Genomic DNA, 7,135 nt, shown 5'->3' with positions numbered 1-7,135 from the left:
ATCCCATTCTTGGTTATTTTTCTTCAACCCAAAAATAACCGTCCAAAGCCTTCCAAACTGGTTCCATCATTGGTGGAATACTTTTGGCCCAATACCACAAATTTTAACCCCAAATGCCACCCATTGTTTAAACCTCTTCAAAGCCCATTATACTCCTTCTGAATCCGAGAAAAGGTTTCCCCCATTTCTCTGTTTCTGTACAAATTTCTTCCTTCCATGGGTATGGATGTGGAACCTTAGGCTTCATACCCAAGATTCCCAACTCATCCTTCAAAGAACCTTTAAAGTAAAATGGTGGTCCAAATTTGACGAACAGTCAAAATTGACTGAAAATTTGGTCCGAGATTGGCTCTCTGCCAAAGGCCTTCTTCAACCCACCATAACACATTCTAAAGCCCAACAAACCTTTTTGACCCAAAAGTCCAAAGCCCAATCCCTATTGGCAAGTGCCAAAACAGAAGAAGAATACTTCAAAGCCATGGAACAGCTCCTCGCCTCCCAGTCAAAGTCATCAGTAGCTGACACCTCTGAAGACGAAGAAGAAGATGAAGATGAAGAGCCCTTTATTTCTCTTGGAGATGATAATGAAGATGAATGTTTCAGAATTTTCTCTCCAGTAAAGCATTGTAAATAATTATTTGATTATTTACTTTAAAAAAAATTATTGTTCTGTTTCTTCGGGTGGTCCTCTGGACACAAGTGAGAGCGCACATGTCTCTTTACCCGTATCGTATTTCAATTTTTGTACAAAGAATCTACTATTCAGAGTTACGATCCAGATGTTACTGTGCACTTAAAGCTCCGCTACAGTGAACAGTACAGATTTCCAGAGTTTACTGTGCACTTAAAATCCCGCTACAGTGAATAGTTTAAAGATCTTTGTATAAAATCCGAGAGGAAGACTCAGACTCCTCAGGTTTTTCATTTCTAAGTCTGGAACTTCTCTCTCTTCTTCTCTCCCTTCTCTCTAGAATCCTCTCTCTCTCTCCCTCTCTCTCTCTCTCTCTGGGAATAGGAATCTGGAATCCGAAGACAAAAAGAAATTTCTCCTGTCTTCAGATTAATTTCCCATTATTTCCCTTTCTTCTCTACAAAGAAAACCAACCGATGTAAGCATTTCATTCCAGTTTTATTAAAGCATTTGTAATTTTATTTAAAGGAATTTAATTTCCGCACTTTAAATTTCAGCAATTTAAATTTCTGCAATTTAATTTTATGTAACATTTAAATTTCCGCAATTTACATTTAAAGCATTTAAATTTCAGTCTTTTAAAGCTTTCTATGCATGCTCTGCAGACTGATCTGTATCAGTTCTGTCATATAAACTGTACGTTCCTCTGAGGCAAAGAGACCAGATCTCGATCCTCAGTTGTAAATCTTCTCTTCTCCCTCCATTCCTTCAGAGCACTATTTCCGGGAACCGAATCTGGTACTGTGTTTGTACCCAAGCCTCTAGATGTATGTGTTGCTAGGCTTGCTAAAGAATTTAATAAAGATTTGGTAAATTGTTTAAAATCTGACAACCGCGTTTAAAGAACTTAATTATTATTTGGTAAAGCAAAATTAAGTTGGTATATCGGCTGGAAACCCGAACGTGTGGGCTATTGATTTGTTCTAAGTTAGATCTGGGTCCAAAGGCAGATTCCCTTCTGCATCGATCTGGTTTAACAACGCCACGTACTAATTTAATAAATATAAAACCTGACCAACCGCGATCCAAAGCAAATCTACTTAATCTAAAATTGGTAACTGAATTTAAAATTTGAACAAACGCGATCCAATTTGTTCTATCTAAAGCAATCAATAAAGAATTATTTCGAAAACACATCCATCCTTCGATCCTATTTCCTTCTAAGGACTTTGATAAATTAATGCAACTGGGATGTTTTTCCAGTTGCATTAATTCGGGTTTACAATGCTTTACTGGAGAGAAAATTCTGAAACAGTCAACGCCACGTACTAATCAAATAATTATTTACAACGCTTTACTGGAGAGAAACAAGAAACATGATATTCATCATGTTCATATATATATATGAACAGCAAAAGTATCAAAAGTAAAAAAAATTTGCCTACGGATTTTCTTAACTTTCTTTATTAATTTCCCTTCTTTCCATATATGTTCTTATGTAACAAATAACAAGAATTATTATAATTTGATATATGTTAATCAAATCTTTTGTAGCAACTCTCCCTAAATTCCAGAGGGAATTCGAGGGGGGTCTCTAGATGCAATTTACAACTAAAGCATGGTAGAAGCGTTAAAACTAATAAACTTAAAAATATTTCTAGAATATATAAACCTTCGATCCTTAAATAGTGGAAAATGTAAAATTTGCCAAACTATCTATCATCCTCAATGTAGATTTTCTCCTCACTTAACATTAATCAATTTTGATCATGGAAATTACAATAAACTTTAATGAGTACAAGAATTAGTAAAGAAAGCAATTTTTCATCTACCAGAATACACACACTTATGTATAATACAAATACACACTTATATATAATACAAATACACGATATGCAATGCTCTTTGAAAAACATCATAAAAGAAGTTCTTCAAAACCTAGGGTCACTTTCAAAACCTTTCCTTTCAAATCACTTACTTAAACTATCTTTATTCAATTACCATTTATTATGACTCTCACTTAACATTCATACTTTCACATAATACTTATTTTGGGCTTTACACAAGCATCCTTCACCCACTTATCTCTTAAAATAAAATATGGAGTGCTTACTGATAACTCTAGGAAATGAGAGTTATTACATTTATTTTAGACTTGAAGAAAGGCCATTTAGAAAGCAAATAATGTATTTTGATTACATTTTGGTGAACTTTTGCATAAACATTCATTTTAATTGAGTCTTAACAAGTTTTGCTTGAATAATAGTAATTTGTGCTAAAAACAAGTTTTAATTTGTAGGTTTTAAATTCATAAAAGGATGCGGAGACATTAGATGAGAAAGAGAAGGAAAGAAGATGATCACAAAAGAAGGAAAGCACAATTGGAAATGACACAAGTGCTATTGCGGATGTTAGAGCAACCAATGCTGTAACAATCTAGGAGAAACGCGGGAGAAAATATAGGCGCGGGTCAGCAATTAAATTACAATCTGCATGTTTCCTAATTAAAACACAGGCACGCGCATGGGCGTTGGTTTGGAAAACCTAATTTGCAAATATATAAAGGAGGCATGAACCACATAAAAGCGGCGGTGGAATTAACATTCAAAAACAATTAAAAAGGCAAGAAGAAGATCGAGATTAAGGAGGGCTATTCGGCATCATTGAAGCACCGAGGAGGATCCTTAGACTTTCATCGTGCTCAACTCATATTATCTTTCTTCCTTTGATTGATTGGATGTATTCTGCGATCAGTATATTTATGTTTATTTTTCTCATTCAGAATATAAACTGAATTTACTTGTAGTTGAGTGACAAATAATCCAATGGGTTCTTGACTATTCTTATATGATGTTATGATAATGCTGTAGCATTATACTCTAATAATTTTTTATGATATAATTGTTATTTCGGTTGACCACCCATTTAATAGTTTCAGTTAGTATAGAGCAGCAAAAGGGCATGTCTCAGCGGACATTATTAGAGTATTACTTGTTCTTAAATTGAGTTTGCTGGATTAGGTTATCTTAAATCTCATAAGGGCAGTGCTTGAAATTAAGATTTGTGATATCTTAGACATAGGTGTTCACCTTGTAGGGTAGAGGGATTAAAGATCATAAAGCCATACATTAAATTTATGAGCAACTGGTCATTGTTAGTAGATTTAAAGGTATGAGATTTCCAACATGCGATAGTTGCGGATGCAGATTTGTTCTACCCAGTGCTGCAGCACTTATCATAACAACCAGTGCTAATTCGGTAATCAACAGTCACCCCATTAGGAGAATTTGATCATTCAACTACTATATTATTAATTGAACCTTGGACACATTTAATTAAGTTTATTTTATTTCGATATTGCTTTAATTCCCATCTCTCACAATTATTATTTACGATAGAATTATTTGGCAATTGTTTGTTTCGGTCTTTAGTTGACGTGCATTATTGTGATTGCTTTAACATTTTGAGTAACATCAATCCTTGTGGAGACGATCTTGAATACTCATCACTTTATTACTTATTGTGTATACTTGCACATTGGCATTGATAATAATTGATTATACAAATCAACCAACAAGTTTTTGGCGCCGTTGCCGGGGATTGATTGTTTATTTTTGGAGTGTGAAGTAAATTGCGATAGCACCAAACTTAACTCAATTCATTCTATTGATTGGCAGATCAGTACGTACATGCACAAAAATAAATCTGAGGTATTCCAATTCGATCCTGAGATTGAAAGGACTATCAAGAGATTGCGAAGAGAACAAAGAAATTCAAAGACTGCTTCAGGCATGAATAACTTGCAAGATGAGGGAAATTTGAACCCTCACGGACCTTTACAACCAGCAAACATTCAAGAAGAGCGGAATAAATATGCTAACGGGAGACAACCAGGAAATAACAATATTATTTACATGGCAGATGACAGGGACCGAGCTATACGAGATTATGCTGTGCTAACTCCTCAAGTTGTCCATCTTGGCATCATCAGACCTGAAGTAGATGCTGTCAACTTTGAATTAAAACCAGTGATGTTTTAAATGTTGCAAACAGTTGGGCAATTCAATGGACTGCCAAATGAAGATCCTCATCTCCATCTTAAATTGTTCTTCGAAGTAAGTGATGCTTTCAAAATTGCTGGAGCAACGCAAGATGCTTTAAGGCTGAGGCTTTTTTCTTATTCCTTAAGGGATAGAGCAAGAGCATGGTTAAATTCATTACCATCTGATTCCATTACTACATGGAATGAATTGGCTGATAAATTCCTAATGAAATATTTCCCACCGATAAAGAATGCGAAATTACGGAATGAGATTACCTCCTTCCATCAAATTGAAAATGAAAGTTTGTACGAGGCTTGGGAAAGGTTCAAGGAATTGCTCAGAAGGTGTCCTCATCATGGTATTCCTTGTTGCATTCAATTGGAAACTTTCTACAATGGGTTGAATCCGAGTACAAGGTTAATGGTGGATGCTTCAGCAAATGGAGCTCTGTTATCCAAATCCTACACTGAAGCTTATGAGATTTTAGAGAGAATTGCCAATAATAACTATCAGTGGCCTTCAGCTAGGCAACCAGTAGCAAGAGGATCAGCAGGGGTACATAGCATTGATGCAATTACAGCCTTATCAGCTCAAGTAACTTCATTGACTAACATAGTAAAAGCCATGACAGCTGCTCCAGTAACAGTAAAGCAAGTTACTGAACTTTCTTATGTCTATTGTGGTGAAGATCATGATTTTGATAATTGCCCTGGAAATCCAGCCTCAGTAATTATGTGGGTAACTTCAATCGACAACCTCAGAACAACCCATATTCAAATACTTACAACCCAGGCTGGAAACAACACCCAAATTTCTCATTGAGCAATCAGAATTGAAATCCTCCAACATTGAATGGGCTAAGTAGAAACACACAACCACAACCACCTGGTTTTCATCAACAAAGTCAAGGGCAAAAGCATATCAGTCAGGATCCAATCACTTCATTGGAAGTATTAATCAAGGAGTACATTGTAAAGAATGAAGCAATTGTGCAGAGTCAAGTTGTGTCCTTGAGAAACCTTGAGAACCAAATGGGACAATTAGCTACAGCAATGAGCAGCAGAACTCAAGGAAGCTTACCTAGCAACACAGAAGATCATAGGAGAGAGAGAGCAAAGAACACTGTAAAGTGATTAGTCTGAGATCTGGAAAGCATATTGATATCCTAGTTGAGGTGACCAAAAATGGGATGGAAGGTATTTCAGCTCAAAAACCAACTCAAAAGGAAAGCATGTTACAGCAGACTCCCCATCAAGACACTGACGCAAGGGACCCAGCTACAGCAACTGCAAAAGAAAATCAACCAGATCTTGCTGAAAAAGAAGTTACAACACCAGTAGCCACAACCTGCACCAACTTAAACAAACAGAGTTTGGTACCTCCTGAATCTAACCAGCAGTTTAGATATCCACCATTCTTCCCTCAAAGGTTCCAGAAACAAAAACAAGACAAGCAGTTCAGCAAATTCCTGGAAGTGTTGAAGCAACTACACATAAACATACCTTTTGTGGAAGCTTTGGAGCAAATGCCAAATTATGTAAAATTTCTAAAAGATATCTTGGCACGAAAAAGAAAGCTGGGAGAGTTTGAAACTGTTGTTCTAACATAGGAAAACAGCCATATGCTTCAGAGTAAAATTTCCACAAAATTGAAAGATCCAGGGAGTTTTACAATGCCCTGCTTTATAGGGAATAGGTATGCTGGCAGAGCACTTTATAATTTGGGAGCTAGTATCAACTTGATGCCATTATCTGTATTTAAGCAGCTTTGAGTAGGGGAGTGCAGACCAACAACTGTCACTCTGCAATTAGCTGACAGATCTCATGCATATCCTGAAGGAAAAATAGAGGATGTACTGGTGAAGGTTGACAAATTCATTTTTCGAGTGGATTTCATTGTGCTGGACTTTAAAGCTGACAAAGAGGCACCCATTATACTTGGCAGACCTTTTCTGGCAACTGAAAAGACTTTGATAGATGTCCAGAAAGGAGAGCTGACCATGAGAGTGAATTATCAGCAAGTCACATTCAATGTACTAGAGGCTATGAGAAACCCTAATGAAATAGAAGATTGTAATTTCCTAAGTGTAGTGGATCTTGTTGTAGCAAACAGATTGGACAGATGCTACAGTAATATACTTAACAAAGTAACCACCTTTGAGGAGGTTGAAGAGGAAGATGTTGCAGCAATTCAAACATATTGGATGGACAAACAACAATCTAATGGGTACAATAGGGTTATTTAACACCTGAATCTTTCAGACAGGGAAGTAAAAATAACTTTATCATTTATTGAATCACCCCCTGGTTTTGAATTAAAATTGTTACCTTCACATTTAAAGTATGCTTATCTTGGTCAAAACAACCCACTCCCTGTAATCATTTCTTCTACTTTGGATGTAGGTCAAGAACAAAGCCTAGTAGATTTGCTGGGAAAATACAGAAGAGCAATTGGATGGACC

The 7,135-nt window shown here is 36.2% G+C and overlaps 1 non-coding gene across 1 annotated transcript; it reads right to left on the bottom strand.

Moving 5' to 3' along the window:
- Positions 1-4,929: 4,929 nt before the first annotated feature.
- Positions 4,930-5,036, bottom strand: LOC112097100. Its single transcript, XR_002904757.1, has one exon. It is a non-coding gene; the product is annotated as a small nucleolar RNA R71 (small nucleolar RNA).
- Between the last annotated feature and the right edge of the window lie 2,099 nt (positions 5,037-7,135).

Source organism: Citrus clementina, unplaced genomic scaffold (assembly GCF_000493195.1).
Source record: "Citrus clementina cultivar Clemenules unplaced genomic scaffold, Citrus_clementina_v1.0 scaffold_7, whole genome shotgun sequence".
NCBI lineage: Eukaryota > Viridiplantae > Streptophyta > Magnoliopsida > Sapindales > Rutaceae > Citrus > Citrus x clementina.
This window is presented reverse-complemented; position numbering and strand designations above follow the sequence as displayed.